We start from the raw sequence: 21,056 nt of genomic DNA on the forward strand, positions 1-21,056 counted from the left end.
AGAGACAAAGAGAGAGAAAGTAAAGGAAGAGAATTAGAAAAGAGTTCTGTATTCCTATTTCATTTTCAAACTTTGACTTCAGACTTTGACTTTTAAAGTTGTGTTCAGGCTATTGTCTCAGAAGATAATTCCTGTGATTCTTTGAAGAAAATTAAATTGTCTACAAACTACCTTTTAAATGATTTTCAAGTTGTAACCAATGAACTTCAAATAAAACAATTCTTATTTGCACCTGACAAGTTTTTAACTTCTACGGAGTTTCAGCAATGTCTCAACAACAACCGGCAACCATAAATTAAATAAAACTTCACAAATTTAAAGATACAACAGGCGGAATCCCCCAGGGTTCCAAGCCCCTTAAAGGGGCAAGGTATTAAAGGTCAGGTACCGTTTACGGCAGTTATTAATACCGTTCATCACACTTTGCCAATAGTATTATTCAGTATTAGAGCTACACCAAACAGAACAACAGGCCTGAGCCCTTTTGAGACCATCACAGACAGACCAATGTTTCTGCCAGGAACTATTGACTTGCGGAAAGCAGACTGTCATTTCATGAGCGATGCTTTGCTGTCGTGCTGCCAAAATCTAACAAATGCTGTTCGCTCTGCTTCTCAACAGGTGTTAGCTGCGTGGGGCGATCCTCTGGGAGGGTGGACACGACCTGGTGCCCGGTGAAGAAGTGTACGTCAAAAAAGCTGCAAAAGGAACCTTTGGGATCGAAGTGGGAAGGTCCTTTTGTAGTCCTTCTCACCACCCAATCCGCTGTTAAGTTAAAAGGAAAGAAGAGTTAGATTCACGCATCGCACGTGAAGCGCGCGTTTTGTGAACGTTGTATCAGAAATGAATAAGAACACATTCCTTTACACATCTACGATATATGCTGAAAACTTTAACATTTCCAATTGTTGGGTATGCATTGCAACCCCTACTAACTCAGGGGAGGGTATTCCCTTTCTAACTATTCCCTTTAATGCTTCAGAAACAGCAGAATGGTACATCTATCAAAGCCTCCCTCGCTCTGTGGTGACCCGTTCTGGAGCAGATACATGTGGAAAAGGAAGATACCAGGTTGACATCCGAAAATCTATTAGCTTATGGAAATCAGCAGGCTATCCACTAAACACCTTTTCAGGATGGCACCAACTTCAATTTAACCCTGACAAAAAAAACCCCTCAACTTCTGAAAATGAAAATGGCTGATTGTCACGAGTAGGCGTCAAATGAAGTTACTGTGAAAAGCCCCTAGTCGCCACATTCCGGCGCCTGTTCGGGGAGGCTGTTACGGGAATCGAACCGTGCTGCTGGCCTGCTTTCAAAGCCAGCGATTTAGCCCAGTGAGCTAAACAGCCCCTTAACCTCTAACCATCTTAACCTCTCAACTAAATATTAAACAAAAAGGATCAATTTACCTCATCAGTAAGGACACTAAAGGGATGCCAATGGGCAATAGGGATTGTACTAATTATGTAGATCTTAACAGAGGTTGTAAATGTTTGATGGATCGCTTAGAAAGAGTTATGCGGTTCTCAAGGATAACAGGCATACCTAACTTCAGAAATAACAAAACATTCGAAGACTAATGGTTCTTAGAATATATAGAACATAGAACATAGAACAGTACAGCACAGAACAGGCCCTTCGGCCCTCAATGTTGTGCCGAGCCATGATCACCCTACTCAAACCCACGTATCCACCCTATACCCGTAACCTAACAACCCCCCCCTTAACCTTACTTTTATTAGGACACTACGGGCAATTTAGCATGGCCAATCCACCTAACCCGCACATCTTTGGACTGTGGGAGGAAACCGGAGCACCCGGAGGAAACCCACGCACACAGGGGGAGGACGTGCAGACTCCACACAGACAGTGACCCAGCCGGGAATCGAACCTGGGACCCTGGAGCTGTGAAGCATTTATGCTAACCACCATGCTACCCTGCTGCCCCATATGTACTTATATGCTGCTGAAAATGGAACTTATTTTATTTGTGATGATAAAGCATATCAGCACGGTAGCATTGTGGATAGCACAATCGCTTCACAGCTCCAGGGCCCCAGGTTCGATTCCCGGCTTGGGTCACTGTCTGTGCGGAGTCTGCACATCCTCCCCGTGTGTGTGTGCGTGGGTTTCCTCCGGGTGCTCCGGTTTCCTCCCACAGTCCAAAGATGTGCAGGTTAGGGTGGATTGGCCGTGATAAATTGCCCTTCGTGTCTAAAATTGCCCATAGTGTTGGGTGGGGTTACTGGGTTATGGGGATAGGGTGGAGGTGTTGACCTTGGGCAGGGTGCTCTTTCCAAGAGCCGGTGCAGACTCGATGGGCCGAATGGCCTCCTTCTGCACTGTAAATTCTATGATGATATCCCTGGCTCCCAAGATCCTGGTCAGGATCTTGCTATTTAGGATACATTGTACCCGCCATTCGTCATGTGACTAATCTCCCTCATGTTTCAGAAGTGGCTGCTCGGAGAAATAAACGTTCCATCACCTTAAGCGATGCAATTTATGCTAGAATCCTTCCTTCCTATTGGGAAATAAGGACGGAGAACGAGTTGAATGAAATAACAACCATCGTACAAAATGTAGCTGATTTCACCGCCACTGCCCTAGATAAAATCTCTGACGAAATGCGAGCAAATCGAACCGTGGTATTACAAAATCGAATGGCCCTTGACTATGTGCTAGCCGAAAAAGGTGGCACGTGCCCCCTGATTGGTGCAGAACTTTGCACTTTCATTCCCGATAACTCTGAAGAAGTTAAAGATTTGGCATTACACATCCAAAAAGAAATCAAAACACTTGATCCACCCCAAGTTATTTCTCTCTGGGATAGAGTTTGCGAGTGGCTGGGACACACTGGAATGTCCACAATGAGAATAATCCTATTCTCCTGTGTAGCTGGATTCATCGTTTACATAACATACCAATTTGCTAAGTGCATCAAAGAACTATTCGCTAAACGCAGGGGACAGACTGTCAGAATGATTCACACTAACCCTACTGCACCCCCAATTGATGAATTTGAGATGAAATACTATTGTTGAAATGTGACTGATCAGTCAATTATTTGACTGTATTATTAACATATTGTATAATTTAGTAATACTGAATCTGTAGTATCGAATTTGATTAAATTATTAATTGTTATTTTGTAATCATGATTCTTTAAGAATTTTAATGATTATTGTTGAAATGCTTGTGTGCATTGTATTGTTTAAAACTGCAAATATGAATGAGTTATTCTTTACGCTTTGCAGCACGGTAGCATAGTGGCTAGCACAATCTCTTCACAGCTCCAGGGTCCCAGGTTCGATTCCGGCTTGGGTCACTGTCTGTGCGGAGTCTGCACATCCTCCCCGTGTGTGTGTGCGTGGGTTTCCTCCGGGTGCTCCGGTTTCCTCCCACAGTCCAAAGATGTGCAGGTTAGGTGGATTGGCCACGATAAATTGCCCTTAGTGTCCAAAATTGCCCTTAGTGTTGGGTGGGGTTGCTGGGTTATGGGGATAGGGTGGAGGTGTTGACCTTGGGTAGGGTGCTCTTTCCAAGAGCCGGTGCAGACTCGATGGGCTGAATGGCCTCCTTCTGCACTGTAAATTCTATGATCTATGACAGTTAGAACATCGAATTAAATATATTTGATTCCAACATTCTCAAAACATAACAAGTTGTAGAGGCAGCATAATTCACTTTACTAGATTAAAACAGAGAGTCTGATTTACATTTTTCAAGTCATTGTCCAGCATGGCATGATGGGATAACATGAAGCCTCCATTGTTACAATAGTCAAGTCAGCATAAAACCAGTTTTTGCTGGTAAAGATAAAGCACAATATCGCATTCTTTAACATGGACAAGTGTACAGACAGGCAACAATTAGAAGTAATGTTACATATTGAAGATGGACAGCTTGCCATCAAATCAAATGTGTTTGAGTCCCAAACCAATTAGGATTATATTGGGGTGTGATCAGATGACTTAAGACAGATATCAAACAGTCTAACTGAAGAGTTTTGTTCCACCATTTGTCGGTTAGTTTTAGGTTAGGTTAGGGTAGGTAGCTTCAGTTAGTTTTTTTGGGTAAGTTTTGAGTAGGATAGAATCATCAATACTTTGATCTGAACTATTCACTGTCTCTCTGTATTCATATTTCATTTTCAGACTTTGACTTTTAATGTTATATTTCGAGCTTTGCCTGAGAAGATAATTCCTGCGATTCTTTGAAAGCTTCAAATTGTCTCCGAATTGCCTTTTCAGTGACTTTCAAATTGTAATCAATAGAAGACAAATAAAACAATTCTTATTTTGCACCTGAGATGTTTTCACTTAAATTTCGACTGAGTTCCAGTCATCGCAAGTGGAGCTGGCAACATGAATGGTTTCAAAATCCTCCAACAACTGGCACTGTCGAATCCTGCACACTTGACGATAAACGTACATACATGTTAAAACATCAAACAGGCAAACATTTACAATACAGACCATATTAGTTCTTTGCCTTCCACTATCGAACCTGCTTCTCTTCAATACATTGGGGACAAACCTTCGGCTATCACGTTTTCATGTCCTGCACATGTAGAACATAGAATATAGAACATAGAACATAGAACATTACAGCGCAGTACGGGCCCTTCGGCCCTCGATGTTGCGCCGACCTGTGAAACCATCTGAAGCCTATCTGACCTACACTATTCCATTTTCATCCATATGTCTATCCAGTGACCACTTAAATGCCCTTAAAGTTGGCGAGTCTACTACTGTTGCAGGCAGGGCGTTCCACACCCCGACTACTCTCTGAGTAAAGAAACTGCCTCTGACATCTGTCCTATATCTACCACCCCTCAATTTAAAGCTATGTCCCCTCGTGCTGGACATCACCATCCGAGGAAAGAGACTCTCACTGTCCACCCTATCTAACCCTCTGACTATCTTATATGTCTCTATTAAGTCACCTCTCAGCCTTCTCCTCTCTAACAAAAACAACCTCAAGTCCCTGAGCCTTTCCTCGTAAGACCTTCCCTCCATACCAGGCAACATCCTAGTAAATCTCCTCTGAACCCTTTCCAAAGCTTCCACATCCTTCCTATAATGTGGTGACCAGAACTGCACGCAGTACTCCAGGTGCGGCCGCACCAGAGTTATGTACAGCTGCAGCATGACCTCGTGGCTCCGAAACTCAATCCCCCTTCTGATAAAGGCTAGCACACCATATGCCTTCTTAACAGCCCTATTAACCTGGGTGGCAACTTTCAGGGATTTATGTACCTGGATGCCGAGATCTCTCTGTTCATCTACACTACCAAGAATCTTGCCATTAGCCCAGTACTCTGCATTCCTGTTACTCCTTCCAAAGTGAACCACCTCACACTTTTCCGCATTAAACTCCATCTGCCACCTCTCAGCCCAGCTCTGCAGCTTATCTATGTCCCTCTGTATCCTATAACATCCTTCAGCACTATCCACAACTCCACCGACCTTCGTGTCATCTGCAAATGTATTGAATTATTGAATTAAATGGCTGTAACAATAAACTCCATCAAAACAACCTGGCATTTTCTTGAATTACTAGAGAAACTTCAATGGATTACAATCAGTGCAAAGAATAATAATAACAATAATCGCTTTTTGTCACAAGTAGGCTCAAATGAAGTGACTGTGAAAAGCCCCTAGTCGCCACATTCCGGCACCTGTTCGGGGAGGCCGATAGGGGAATTGAACCCGCGCTGCTGGCCTTGTTCTGCATTGCAAGCCAGCTGTTTCTCCCACTGTGCGAACATATAATTGTGACAGCTGAATTGGTGGGAACATAAATGTTAAAATGTTGCACAGACAGCTCTCAAAGTCTCCTTTTCAATTGAATACTTCCTCTGGTGATCATTAATTTTTTTGTTGGAAAATACCCAACAGGCCGAGCTCTATCCCTTCATCGTCTTCTTACAAGAGTACGGCACCTGAACCCATATCAATGGCATTGATACCCACCTTGAATGGGGTGGCCAACACAGGAGCGGTGATAAACACAGCCTTCAGACAGTCAAGATTATTGCCCCAACTTCTCAATGTAGTCCTCCAATCGTGGGATAGGATGATTCTTTATTTGTAAATGCATTAACCTTTCTATAGTCCACACACAACCATTGAGTGCCGTCCGGTATAATGACCATCACAATGGGTGAGCTCCATTGGCTGCAACCCACTTCAGTTATGCTGTTTTCCAGCATACTTTCATAGAATATAGATTACATAGAACAGTACAGCACAGAACAGGCCCTTCGGCCCTCGATGTTGTGCCGAGCCATGATCACCCTACTCAAACCCACGTATCCACCCTATACCGTAACCCAACAACGCTCACCCTTTAACCTTACTTTTTTAGGACACTACGGGCAATTTAGCATGGCCAATCCACCTAACCCGCACATCTTTGGACTGTGGGAGGAAACCGGAGCACCCGGAAGAAACCCACGCACACACACGGGGAGGACGTGCAGACTCCGCACAGACAGTGACCCAGCCGGGAATCGAACCTGGGACCCTGGAGCTGTGAAGCATTTATGCTAACCACCATGCTACCGTGCTGCCCCTTTCAAATTATTTTTGAACCTATGCCAAATTTCGAGGGTTAAGTCGATATGGATGTTGTTTAATTGGAACTGCATTTCCCACATCTACATCATGTATGATCATTTGAGTACTTCCCAATTTATCTTCACAAACGTGCCCACGTGATATCAATAACTCTTTCAGGTCAGACCGTTTTTCCTCTGGAAGGTAACTCAACAATTTATCCCAATTTTTAAGAACGTCCTCGTTATCCAATATAATTTGAGGTGTGTCAAATTCAGAGTCATCCGGATTTGGGTCTTCACTTTGAGTTAGAATCACTAAAACCGCCTCCTTTTTCTCTCCTTCCCTTTCTAAATACCTTTTTCAGCATATTCACAGGACACACTGGTTGAGTTTTCCTATTATCTGGCGTTCTGAACAAATAATTCACCTCACTCAATTTCCTTTCAATCTGATAAGGCCCCAAAACCTTGCTTTTCAATGTTCACCTTACACTGGTAACAAAACTAAAACTTTATCTCCACTGGCAAAACTAAGAGATTCTGATTTCTTGTCCACTTCCTGTTGAATCTCATACCGTGCAGCTTTTAAATATTGTCTCGCCAATTCCCCTGCTCTACTTAACCGTTCATAAGAACATAAGAACTAGGAGCAGGAGTCGGCCATCTGGCCCCTCGAGCCTGCTCCGCCATTCAATGGGATCATGGCTGATCTTTTGTGGACTCAGCTCCACTTTCCGGCCCGAACACCATAACCCTTAATCCCTTTATTCTTCAAAAATCAGTTCAAAGAGACTGAGTTTGGTTGACTCATTAGGCGCATCCCTAATCGCAAACAGCACAAATGGAATTCCTTCATCCCAATCCTCTGGATAATCTTGAAAATCAGCCCACGACATTGTCGACAACGTTTGATGCCGCATTTCGAACTCCGATTCTGGATGGATTTAAACTGTTTCCCTCCTCAGCTATCCATAACCTCCTTGAATAAACTTGCGGCACAATTTGATCCTTGATCCGATTGTATTTCTGTGGGTTGTCCATATCTAGTAAAAAAAAAAGTAACTCCTCTACAATCTTTTAGCTTTCACACACCGTGAAGGAATTGCCTCTGGAGACCTTGTTTGATACATCCATTATAGTCAAAAGATATTGTTCCCACATTTCTTTTTGGGAGGTGGTTCTATTTAATCAATTAAGACCCTTGAAAAAGGTTCCTCAAATGCTGGAATGTGTATTAAGGGCGTTGGCTTTATCACTGCCTGAGGTTTCCCTATCAATTTACATATATGACATGATCGACAAAATGTAACTACTATTTTTATGTAGTCCAGACCAATCAAAATGGTTTTGAATTTTAACTTGAGTTTCCTTACTCCCAAATGGTCTCCGACTGTCCCACATGTGCAACTCTCTAGAAATGCAGATTACTGCAGATGCTGCAATCTGAAACGAAAGAGAAAATGCTGGACAATCTCCACAGGCCTGGCAGCATCTGTAGGGAGATAAAAGAGCTAACGTTTCCAGTCCGATGACTCTTTGTCAAGGCCTCCTTTCCCTACCCTACCCACATTACCTCTTGATGAACCTCAGCCTACTTTTATTCCGCCTGCGTGTGTAAAAGTCTCAATAGAACATTACAGCGCAGTACAGGCCCTTCGGCCCTCGATGTTGCGCCGACCTGTGAATCCCCTCTAAAGCCCATCTACACTATTCCCTTATCGTCCATATGCCTATCCAATGACCATTTGAATGCGTTTAGTGTTGGCGAGTCCACTACTGTTGCAGGCAGGGCATTCCACGCCCTCTCATGAGTAAAGAACCTACCTCTGACATCTATCCTATATCTATCTCCCCTCAATTTAAAGCTATAAATATTCTGATCAAGACATCATGTTTAAGTTAATAACATTCTGCTATACAGTCAGATTGCTCTTCCGTGTATGTTTCCTGATACAACTGTTTTATTTCTGTACATCCCTGTTGTAACTCTGCCAACTTTCCTAACCTAAAAATATTCGCCTCATCCTCCACCTGCTATTTGTCTTTTCCAATCATCTGATCAGAAATTGTTTCTAATAATTGAACTTCAACTTCTCTCTATGATTTCTCCTCTTGTCTTACCTGTGACTTGCCGACATTGTTTCTACAAACATCCCAGGATATTCGTCCTTTAACAGTCCAGTTCTTTGATTTTTCCACTGGCTTGTGAACCACAGTAGGCATCACTCCCACCTGCGACCCAGCTGTAACATTCCCCAAGATCAACACTATTCCTGGACAATATAGTTTCACCATTACTCCTACCAATGCTTCACCACTCTTGACTGGAATCTCCAGTCTCATATTAAAATAAAATGCCAGGGGGTTGGGAACCTACCCAAGGAGTCAGGGAAACAGGGAGGAAGGACAAAAGCAAAAGGTAGAAAAGTGAATCAGGAAAGTAGCTAGTGGTGTCCCTCAGGGATCCGTGTTGGGCCCACAATTGTTCACAATTTACATAGATGATTTGGAGTTGGGGACCAAGGGCAATGTGTCCAAGTTTGCAGATGACACTAAGATGAGTGGTAAAGCGAAAAGTGCAGAGGATACTGGAAGTCTGCAGAGGGATTTGGATAGGTTCAGTGAATGGGCTAGGGTCTGGCAGATGGAATACAATGTTGACAAATGTGAGGTTATCCATTTTGGTAGGAATAACAGCAAACTGTATTATTATTTAAATTATAAAATATTAAAGCATGCCGCTGTGCAGAGAGACCTGGGTGTGCTAGTGCATGAGTCACAGAAAGTTGGTTTACAGGTGCAACAGGTGATTAAGAAGGCAAATGGAATTTTGTCCTTCATTGCTAGAGCGATGGAGTTTAAGACTAGGGAGGTTATGCTGCAATTGTATAAGGTGTTAGTGCGGCCACACCTGGAGCATTGTGTTCAATTTTGGTCTCCTTACTTGAGAAAGGACGTACTGGCGCTGGAGGGTGTGCAGAGGAGATTCACTAGGTTAATCCCAGAGCTGAAGGGGTTGGATTATGAGGAGAGGTTGAGTAGACTGGGACTGTACATCGTTGGAATTTAGAAGGATGAGGGGGGATCTTATAGAAACATTTAAAATTATGAAGGGAATAGATAGGATAGATGCGGGCAGGTTGTTTCCACTGGCGGGTGAAAGCAGAACTAGGGGGCATAGCCTCAAAATAAGGGGAAGTAGATTTAGGACTGAGTTTAGGAGGAACTTCACCCAAAGGGTTGTGAATCTATGGAATTCCTTGCCCAGTGAAGCAGTAGAGGCTCCTTCATTAAATGTTTTTAAGGTAAAGATAGATAGTTTTTTGAAGAATAAAGGGATTAAGGGTTATGGTGTTCGGGCCGGAAAGTGGAGCTGAGTTCACAAAAGATCAGCCATGATCTCATTGTATGGGTGATTTTAATCTTCACATGGATTGGGCAAATCAAATTAGCCACAATCCCATAGAGGAGGAATTCCTGGAGTGTATACGGATGGTTTTCTTGACCAATATGTGGAGGAACCGACGAGAGATCAGGCCATCTTAGACTGGGTACTGTGTAATGAGAAGGGAAACATTACCAATCTGGCTGTACGAGATCCATTGGGGATGAGCGACAATAACACGATAGAATGTTTGTCAAGGTGGAGAGTGAAGTAGTTAATCCGGAGGCGAGGGTGCTGAATCTTAATAAAGAGAACTATGAGGATATAAGACGTGAGTTGGCCTTGATAGATTGGGGAGAGTTAGACCAGCCTATCTGTCTTTACATACTTTATTGAAGTTTCGCCCTTCTCTCTGCGCTCTATTTTGAAGTCTCGCCTCTCTCTTCCCGTTCTTTATTGAAGAGCCGCCTCTCTCTCCTCTCTTTATTGAGCACAGTAAAAAGTCTGACAACACCAGGTTAACCTCACACATGTTTGTTTCAAACACGAGCTTTCGGAGCGCTGCTCCTTCCTCAGGTTATTGAAGTCGCGCCTCTCTCCCCGCGCTCTTTATTGAAGTCTCGTCCTCTCTTCCCGCGCTCTTTATTGACGTCTCGCCCTCTCTCTCCGCGCTCTTTATTGAAGTCTCGTCCTCTCTTCCCGCGCTATTTATTGAAGTCTCGCCTCTCTCTATCTCTGCGCTCTTTATTGAAGTCTCGTCCTCTCTTCCCGCGCTCTTTATTGAAGTCTCGCCTCTCTCTATCTCTGCGCTCTTTATTGAAGTCTCGTCCTCTCTTCCCGCGCTCTTTATTGAAGTCTCGCCTCTCTTCCCGCGCTCTTTATTGAAGTCTCGCCTCTCTCTATCTCTGCGCTCTTTATTGAAGTCTCGTCCTCTCTTCCCGCGCTCTTTATTGAAGTCTCGCCCTCTCTCCCCGCGCTCTTTATTGAAGTCTCGCCTCTCTCCCCGCGCTCTTTACTGAAGTCTCGCCCTCTCTCCCCGCGCTCTTTATTGAAGTCTCGCCTCTCTCCCCGCGCTCTTTTGAAAGTCTCGCCTCTCTCTATCTCTGCGCGCTTTATTGAAGTCTCGTCCCTCTCTCCCGCGCTCTTTATTGAAGTCTCGCCTCTCTCCCCGCGCTCTTTACTGAAGTCTCGCCCTCTCTCCCCGCGCTCTTTATTGAACGTCTCGCCTCTCTCCCCGCGCTCTTTACTGAAGTCTCGCCCTCTCTCTCCCCGCGCTCTTTATTGAAGTCTCGCCTCTCTCTCTCCCCGCGCTTTTTATTGACGTCTCCCCACTCTCCCCGCGCTCTTTATTGAAGTCTCGCCTCTCTCCCGCGCTCTTTATTGAAGTCTCGCCTCTCTCTATCTCTGCGCTCTTTATTGAAGTCTCGTCCTCTCTTCCCGCGCTCTTTATTGAAGTCTCGCCCTCTCTCCCCGCGCTCTTTATTGAAGTCTCGCCTCTCTCCCCGCGCTCTTTATTGAAGTCTCGCCCTCTCTCCCCGCGCTCTTTATTGAAGTCTCGCCTCTCTCCCCGCGCTCTTTACTGAAGTCTCGCCCTCTCTCCCCGCGCTCTTTATTGAAGTCTCGCCTCTCTCCCCGCGCTCTTTATTGAAGTCTCGCCTCTCTCTATCTCCGCGCTCTTTACTGAAGTCTTGCCTCTCTCTCTGCGCTCTTTACTGAACGTCTCGCCTCTCTCTCCCGCGCTCTTTATTGAAGTCTCGCCTCTCTCCCCGCGCTCTTTATTGAAGTCTCGCCTCTCTCCCCGCACTCTTTATTGAAGTCTCGCCTCTCTCTCCGCGCTCTTTATTGAAGTCTCGCCTCTCCCCCGCGCTCTTTATTGAAGTCTCGCCTCTCTCCCCGCGCTCTTTATTGAAGTCTCGCCTCTCTCTCCGCGCTCTTTATTGACGTCTCGCCCCTCTCTCCCCGCGCTCTTATTGAAGTCTCGCCTCATCTTCCCGCGCTCTTTATTGACGTCTCGCCTCTCTCTACGCGCTCTTTATTGAAGTCTCGCCTCTCTCCCCGCACTCTTTATTGAAGTCTCGCCCCTCTCTCCCCGCGCTCTATATTGACGTCTCGCCCTCTCTCTCTGCGCTCTTTATTGACGTCTCGCCTCTCTCCCCGCGCTCTTTATTGACGTCTCGCCTCTCTCTCCGTGATCTTTATTGAAGTCTCGCCCTCTCTCCCCGTGCTCTTATTAACGTCTCGCCTCTCTCCCCGCGCTCTTTATTGACGTCTCGCCTCACTCCCCGCGCTCTTTATTGACGTCTCGCCTCTCTCCCTGCGCTCTTTATTGACGTCTCGCCCTCTCTCCCCGTGCTCTTTATTGACGTCTCACCTCTCTCCCCGCGCTCTTTATTGAAGTCACGTCATTCTCCCCGCGCTCTTTATTGAAGTCTCGCCCTCTCTCTCTCCCCCGCTCTTTATGAAGTCTCGCCTCTCTCCCCGCGCTCTTTATTGAAGTCTCGTCCTCTCTTCCCGCGCTCTTTACTGAAGTCTCGCCTCTCTCCCCGCGCTCTTTATTGAAGTCTCGTCCTCTCTTCCCGCGCTCTTTATTGAAGTCTCGTCCTCTTCCCCGCTCATTATTGACGTCTCGCCCTCTCTCTCCCGCGCTCTTTATGAAGTCTCTCTCTCTCCCCGCGCTCTTTATTGAAGTCTCACCCTCCCTGTGCGATCTTTATTGAGTCTCGCCTCTCTCCCCGCGCTCTTTGAAGTCTCGCCCTCTCTCTCTCTGCGCTCTTTATTGAAGTCTCGCCTCTCTCCCTGCTCTTTATTGACGTCTCGCCCTCTCTCTCTCTGCGCTCTTTATCGAAGTCTCACCTCTCTCCCCGCGCTCTTTATTGAAGTCACGTCATTCTCCCCGCGCTCTTTATTGAAGTCTCGCCCTCTCTCCCCGCGCTCTTTACTGAAGTCTCGCCCTCTCTCCCCGCGCTCTTTATTGACGTCTCGCCTCTCTCTCCCCGCGCTCTTTACTGAAGTCTCGCCCTCTCTCTCCCCGCGCTCTTTATTGAAGTCTCGCCTCTCTCTCTCCCCGCGCTTTATTGACGTCTCGCCTCTCTCCCCGCGCTCTTTATTGAAGTCTCGCCTCTCTCCCCCCGCGCTCTTTATTGAAGTCTCGCCTCTCTCCTCTGCGCTCTTTATTGAAGCCTCGCCCTCTCTCTCTCCCCGCTCTTTATTGAAGTCTCGCCCTCTCTCTCCGCGCTCTTTATTGAAGTCTCGCCTCTCTCCCCGCGCTCTTTATTGAAGTCTCGCCCTCTCTCCCGCGCTCTTTATTGAAGTCTCGCCTCTCTCCCTCCGCTCTTTACTGAAGTCTCGCCCTCTCTCCCCGCGCTCTTTATTGAAGTCTCGCCTCTCTCCCGCGCTCTTTATTGAAGTCTCGCCTCTCTCCCCGCGCTCTTTATTGAAGTCTCGCCTCTCTTCCCGCGCTCTTTATTGAAGTCTCGCCTCTCTCTATCTCTGCGCTCTTTATTGAAGTCTCGCCTCTCTTCCCGCGCTCTTTATTGAAGTCTCGCCTCTCTCCCGCGCTCTTTACTGAAGTCTCGCCCTCTCTCCCCGCTCTTTACTGAAGTCTCGCCTCTCTCCCCGTGCTCTTTATTGACGTCTCGCCCTCTCTCCCGCGCTCTTTATTGAAGTCTCGCCTCTCTCCCCGCGCTCTTATTGAAGTCTCGCCCTCTCTCTCCCCGCTCTCTACTGAAGTCTCGCCTCTCCCCGCTCTTTACTGAAGTCTCGCCCTCTCTCTCTCGCGCTCTTTACTGAAGTCTCGCCCTCTCTCTCTCCGCTCTTTACTGAAGTCTCGCCCTCTCCCCCGCTCTTTACTGAAGTCTCGCCCTCTCTCCCCGCGCTCTTTATTGAAGTCTCGCCTCTCTCCCCGCGCTCTTTATTGACGTCTCGCCTCTCTCCCCGTGCTCTTTATTGAAGTCTCGCCCTCTCTCCCAGCGCTCTTTATTAACGTCTCGCCTCTCCCCACGCTCTTTATTGACGTCTCGCCTCTCTCCCCGCGCTCTTTATTGACGTCTCGCCTCTCTCCCTGCGCTCTTTATTGACGTCTCGCCCTCTCTATCCCCGCGCTCTTTAATGAAGTCTCGCCTCTCTCCCCGCGCTCTTTATTGAAGTCTCATCTCCCGCGCTCTTTATTGAAGTCTCGCCCTCTCTCTCCCCGCGCTCTTTATTGAAGTCTCGCCTCTCTCCCCGCGCTCTTTATTGAAGTCTCGCCTCTCTCTGCCCGCGCTCTTTACTGAAGTCTCGCCTCTCTCCCCGCGCTCTTTATTGAAGTCTCGTCCTCTCTTCCCGCGCTCTTTATTGAAGTCTCGTCCTCTCTCCCGCGCTCATTATTGACGTCTCGCCCTCTCTCTCCGCGCTCTTTATTGAAGTCTCTCCCTCTCCCCGCGCTCTTTATTGAAGTCTCACACTTCCCTGTGCGATCTTTATTGAAGTCTCGCCCTCTCTCCCCGCGCTCTTTACTGAAGTCTCGCCCTCTCTCTCTCTGCGCTCTTTATTGAAGTCTCTCCTCTCTCTCTGCGCTCTTTATTGACGTCTCGCCTCTCTCCCCGCGCTCTTTATTGAAGTCTCGCCCTCCCCGCGCTCTTTATTGACGTCTCGCCTCTCTCTCCGTGCTCTTTATTGACGTCTCGCCTCTCTCCTCTGCGCTCTTTATCGAAGTCTCACCTCTCTCCCCGCGCTCTTTATTGAAGTCACGTCATTCTCCCCGCGCTCTTTATTGACGTCTCGCCTCTCTCCCCGCGCTCTTTATTGAAGTCTCGCCCTCTCTCCCCGCGCTCTTTATTGAAGTCTCACCCTCTCTCCCCGTGCTCTTTATTGACGTCTCGCCCTCTCTCTCCGCTCTTTATTGACGTCTCGCCTCTCTCTCTGCGCTCTTTATTGAAGTCTCGCCTCTCTCCCCGTGCTCTTTATTGAAGTCTCGCCCTCTCCCTCCCGCGCTTTTTATTGAAGTCTCGCCCTCTCTCCCCGCGCTCTTTATTGACGTCTCGCCTCTCTCCCCGCGCTCTTTATTGAAGTCTCGCCTCTCTCTCCGCGCTCTTTATTGACGTCTCGCCTCTCTCTCCGCGCTCTTTATTGACGTCTCGCCTCTCTCCCCGCGCTCTTTACTGAAGTCTCGCCCTCTCTCCCTGCGCACTTTACTGAAGTCTCCCCTCTCTCCCCACGCTCTTTATTGAAGTCTAGCCCTCTCTCTCTGCGCTCTTACTGAAGTCTCGCCTCTCTCTCCGCGCTCTTTATTGACGTCTCGCCTCTCTCTCTGCGCTCTTTATTGACGTCTCGCCTCTCTCTCCCCGCGCTCTTTATTGACGTCTCGCCCTCTCTCTCTCCGCGCTCTTTATTGACGTCTCGCCCTCTCTCCCCGCGCTCTTTATTGAAGTCTCGCCCTCTCTCTCTGCGCTCTTTACTGAAGTATCGCCCTCTCTCTCTGCGCTCTTTACTGAAGTCTCGCCCTCTCTCTCTGCGCTCTTTACTGAAGTCTCGCCCTCTCTCTCTGCGCTCTTTATTGAAGTCTCGCCCCTCTCTCTCCGCGCTCTTTATTGAAGTCTCGCCTCTCTCCCCCGCTCTTCATTGAAGTCTCGCCTCTCTCTCCCGCGCTCTTTATTGAAGTCTCACCCTCTCTTGCTCTGCGCTCTCTATTGAAGTCTCGCCTCTCTCCCCGCGTTCTTTATTGAAGTCTCACCCTCTCTCCCCGCGCTCTTTATTGACGTCTCGCCTCTCACCCCGCGCTCTTTCTTGAAGTCACGCCTCTCTCCCCGTGCTCTTTATTGAAGTCTGACCCTCTCCCCGCGCTCTTTATTGAAGTCTCACCTCTCACCCCGTGCTCTTTATTGACGTCTCGCCTCTCACCCCGCGCTCTTTATTGAAGTCACGCCTCTCTCCCCTGCTCTTTATTGACGTCTCGCCTATCTCTCCGCCTCTTTATGACGTCTCGCCTCTCTCTCCCCGCGCTCTTTATTGAAGTCTCGCATCTCTCTCCGTGCTCTTCATTGAAGTCTCGCCCTCTCTCCCTGCGCTCTTTATTGAAGTCTCGCCTCTCTCCCTGCGCTCTTTACTGAAGTCTCGCACTCTCTCCCCGTCTTTATTGATGTCTCGCCTCTCTCCCCGCGCTCTTTATTGAAGTCTCGCCTCTCTCCCTGCGCTCTTTACTGAAGTCTCGCACTCTCTCTCCCCGCGCTCTTTATTGATGTCTCGCCTCTCTCCCTGCGCTCTTTATTGAAGTCTCGCCCTCTCTCTCCGCTCTTTACTGAAGTCTCGCCTCTCTCTCCGCTCTCAAATTGAAGTCTCGCCTCTCTCTCTCTCTCTCTCTCTCTCTCTCCGTCTTTACTGAAGTCTCGCCCTCTCTCTCGTGTTCTTTACTGAAGTCTCGCCCTCTCTCTCTCCGCTCTTTACTGAAGTCTCGCACTCTCTCTCTCCGCTCTTTACTGAAGTCTCGCCCTCTCTCTGCGCTCTTTACTGAAGTCTCGCCCTCTCTCTCCCCGCTCTTTACTGAAGTCTCGCCTCTCTCTCTGCGCTCTTTATTGACGTCTCACCCTCTCTCTCCGCGCTCTTTACTGAAGTCTCGCCCTCTCCTCCGCTCTTACTGAGGTCTTGCCCTCTCCTCCGCCGCTCTTTACTGAAGTCTCGCCCTCTCTCTCTCCGCCCCTTACTGAAGTCTCCCCTCTCTCTTCGCGCTCTTTACTGAAGTCTCGCCCCTCACTCTCTCTCTCTCCGCATCTGTGCTCTTTACTGAAGTCTCGCCCTCTCTCTCTGCGCTCTTTATTGAATCCTCGCTCTCTCTCTCTCTCCACGCTCTTTATAAAGTCTCGCCCTCTCACTCTGCGCGCTCTTTACTGAAGTCTCGCCCTCTCTCTCTCTCCGCTCTTTTCTGAAGCCTCGCCCTCTCTCTCTCGCTCTTTACTGAAGTCTCGCCCTCTCTCTCTCCGCGCCCTTTACTGAAGTATCGCCCTCCCTCTCTCTCTGCGCCCTTTACTGAAGTCTCGCCCTCTCTCTCTCTCCCCGCTCTTTACTGAAGTCTCGCCCTCTCTCTCTCCGCGCCCTTTACTGAAGTATCCCCCTCCCTCTCTCTCCGCGCTCTTTACTGAAGTATCCCCCTCCCTCTCTCTCCGCGCCCTTTACTGAAGTCTCGCCCTCTCTCTCTGCGCTCTTTACTGAAGTCTCGCCCCTCTCTCTCTGCGCTCTTTACTGAAGTCTCGCCCTCCCTCTCTCTCCGCGCCCTTTACTGAAGTCTCGCCCTCTCTCTCTCTTTACATAAAAAAGTGCCCACCCACTTTTATTCCTTTGACCGATGGAAACACGTTCTCTCCATCATCCATCTTTGTGGCTCAAATTCATTTGGTACGTCTCTTAACTCTACTGCCAGCAAAGAGATCAGCCCCCACCGCCCTTGTACCAGGGTGATTGAAGTCTTTCCCCTCCGTGAGATTCTTCTAACAAATCATGTGTAAGTCCTCAGATAACCTTCCAATCCTGTATGGTGCCCGGAATTGCAAAGAATATTCTGGTGAAGTTTTACACACTTTCATAATAGAGTCGGCTGCTAAAGAACAAAGATCATTTCTGTTAAAATCGATCACCTTTCGTTCATGTGCAAGGGAGTCAACACCTGCCTATTGTCTGTGGAGATCACTGACTGGTTGGAAAGTGGACTCAGATTAGTCGAAGCGTTGCCATGGAGAATGTGTCAGTTCATTGCAAGACTTGTTTAATGGCAACATCAGGCACCTTGGTTGGATTGGTCAAGGCATTTCCCTCAGCAATGGACCAGAAAATGACTGCCACCTGTTGTGTTGAGCTGAAACAGCGGCAATGTGTATACACGCCCTTTCTGTCAGTGCATTAATACATGTAGCTTCCGTAATACACGAATATGCCACGTTGTGACCTCGAGTTACAGTCTTATTTCATTATCAATCTAACCCTTAGCACGCTGAGGATTATGTCGCAAAGGTTCAAACGTATGGATTGTTTTCGTTGGAAAGACGGAGGTTGAGGGGGGGACCTGATTGAGGTCTACAAAATTATGAGAGGTATGGGCAGGGTGGATAGCAACAAGCTTTTTCCAAGAGTGGGGGTGTCAGTTACAAGGGGTCACGATTTCAAGGTGAGAGGGGGAAAGTTTAAGGGAGATGTGCGTGGAAAGTTTTTTACGCAGAGGGTGGTGGGTGCCTGGAACGCTTTGCCAGCGGAGGTGGTAGAGGCGGGCACGATAGCATCATTTAAGAGGCATCTAGACAGATATATGAACGGGCGGGGAACAGAGGGAAGTAGACCTTGGAAAATAGACAACAGGTTTAGATAAAGGATCTGGATCGGTGCAGACTGGGAGGGCCGAAGGGCCTGTTCCTGTGCTGTAATTTTCTTTGTTCTTTGTTCTATTGTATACTCACATAAAATGTAGGAGGCTGGGTTTTGACAATGCATTGGTGTGTTGGGCTACGTCTGTACCTTGCTCATTGCAAACAGTGGAAGGGATAACATGAATTGTGTGTTGAGTTTATAAAATCAAGTGTATTAGATCTTCAACTTTGACCAATCACGTGCATGTATATATTTATTTCAGAGTGAGTGGTGTAACTGGAAGTAGCGATTGAAGATAGTTGATGGAATGGAATGCACTCCAATTGTGCAGAGTGTCAGAGTAACTATTCACTTTCTGTCTAACACTCTTGGTTCCATATACATCCGTTTTTTAGGAATGTGCCTGTTAGTGGTGTGTGTGCGAATGTGTGTGTGTGTGTGGGTGGGGGCGAAGGGGGGGGGGGGGGGGGGGGCGGGAAGGAGTGGCTCCGATCTTCCTGGCTTTGAAATACTTCCAACCTAAAATGTCGGTGAATTTTAATGTCCTACAATTCTGGAAGAATGATGGAGCCAGACATGAAATTGAAGTGTTGCGAATTATTGGACGAGGCTGAACGTCCTTGGGAGTTTTTTGTTTTTGTTTTATAAATTTAGACTAGCCAATTCATTTTTTCCAATTAAGGGGCAATTTAGCCTGGCCAATCCACCTACCCTGCACGTCTTTGGGTTGTGGGGCAGTTGGCAGGAGCAGGTTGAACCCACGCAGACACGGGGAGAACGTGCAAACTCCACACGGAGAGTGACCCAGAGCCGGGATCGAACCTGGGACCTCGGCGCCGTGAGGCAATTTTTACTCACCCCTCATTGTACTCCCCATCGCAGCCAGTGCAGAGTAGGAACGGGGAGAGTTTAGATCTGACCCCATTTGTTACTTGCCCCTGAGTTGTGAGATTCGGGTGAGGTTTAGACTGCGTTCCGTTTTGTTTCAAAAGAGTAGACAGGATTCAATGAGGGTGTGCACGTAGAGGTGATTCATTACAAAGCTTGAATAAATAGACGACATAGAAACTCAGTGATTGGCACTGGTGCTTCACGGCATCAGGGATATATATTCCATTCCCGGCTTGGGTCACTGTCTGTGCGGAGTCTGCACGTCCTCCCCGTGTCTGCGTGGGTTCCCTCCGGGTGCTCCGGTTCCCTCCCACAATTGAAATGAAAATGAAAAATGAAAATGGCTGATTGTCACGAGTAGGCTTCAAATGAAGTTACTGTGAAAAGCCCCTAGTCGCCACATTCCGGCGCCTGTCCGGGGAGGCTGGTACGGGAATCGGACCGTTGCTGCTGGCCTGCTTTCAAAGCCAGCGATTTAGCCCAGTGTGCTAAACCAGCCCCTAATTCCTCAATGACGTGCTTGTTAGGCGAATTGGACCTTCTGAATTCTCACTCCGTGTACCCGAACAGGCGCCGGAGTGTGGCGACTAGGGGCTTTTCACAGTAACGTCATTGCCGTGTTAATTTAATGGTACACGTGACACTAATACAGATTATTATTCTTAAGGTTCTGTTAGAGCTGCTGTGCCTGATTTGTTGTCTATTTTTCAGCATCCAAACCTACCTGATTCTGAATCCAGCATCAGATATAATTCTACCAGGAGAGCCATTTTCACTGATACGTCATTTCCCTTCCGTCCGCGTGCAGTGGGGATTTCTACACACATCACAAATGGAAAGTTAGTCATTTTACTGAATCAAACTACAATGCCACATATCTGGTTCCCGGACACCACCTTGGCCCATTCCGCTCTGTACATACCACAAGCCCACAAGACATCGGAGCAGAATTAGGCCATTCGGCCCATCGAGTCCGCTCTGCCATTCGATCACGGCTGATAATTTCTCACCCCCCATCCTCCTGCCTTCTCCCCATAACCCCCGATCCCCTTATTAATCAAGAATCTATCTATCTCCCGTGGGGCATCACGGTAGCATTGTGGATAGCACAATTGCTTCACAGCTCCAGGGTCCCAGGTTCGATTCCCGGCTTGGGTCACTGTCTGTGCGGAGTCTGCACGTCCTCCCCGTGTGTGTGCGTGGGTTTCCTCCGGGTGCTCCGGTTTCCTCCCACAGTCCAAAGATGTGCAGGTTACGTGGATTGGCCAGGCTAAATTGCCCTTAGTGTTCAAAATTGCCCTGAGTGTTGGGTTACTGGGTTATGGGGATAGGGTGGAGGTGTTGACCTTGGGTAGGGTGCTCTTTCCAAGAGCCGGTGCAGACTCGATGGGCCGAATGGCCTCCTTCTGCACTGTAAATTCTGTAAGACCATGATAAAGACACTCAGTGATTTGGCCTCCACAGCCTTCTGCGGCAAAGAGTTCCACAGATTCACCACCCTCTGGCTGAAGAAAATCCTCCCCATCTCTGTTTTAAAGGATCGTTTAGTCTGAGATGGTGAATCCTCTGCTTCTAGTTTCTCCTACGTGGAAACATCCTCTCCACGTCCACTCTATCCCAGGCCTCGCAGTATCCTGTAAGTTTCAATAAGATCCCCCCTCATCCTTCTAAACTCCCAGCGAGTACAGACCCAGAGTCCTCAACCATTCCTCATACGACAAGCTCTTCATTCCAGGGATCGTTCTAGTGAACCTCCCTCTGGACCCTTTCCAAGGCCCAGCACATCCTTCCTTAGATACGGGGCCCCAAACTGCTCACAATACTCCAAATGGGGTCTGACCAGAGCCTTATACAGCCTCAGAAGTCCATCCCTGGGATTAAAAT

At 47.9% G+C, this 21,056-nt stretch overlaps 1 long non-coding RNA gene across 1 annotated transcript; it reads right to left on the reverse strand.

Moving 5' to 3' along the window:
• Positions 1 to 3,671: 3,671 nt before the first annotated feature.
• On the reverse strand, positions 3,672 to 19,990 carry LOC119960801. The gene is made up of 2 exons (XR_005459521.1): positions 19,897 to 19,990; positions 3,672 to 4,420 (listed from the first exon to the last, which is right to left on the reverse strand). It is a non-coding gene; the product is annotated as an uncharacterized LOC119960801 (long non-coding RNA).
• Positions 19,991 to 21,056: the final 1,066 nt, after the last annotated feature.

This window comes from Scyliorhinus canicula, unplaced genomic scaffold, assembly GCF_902713615.1.
Source record: "Scyliorhinus canicula unplaced genomic scaffold, sScyCan1.1, whole genome shotgun sequence".
In the NCBI taxonomy this organism is placed as follows: Eukaryota; Metazoa; Chordata; class Chondrichthyes; order Carcharhiniformes; family Scyliorhinidae; genus Scyliorhinus; species Scyliorhinus canicula.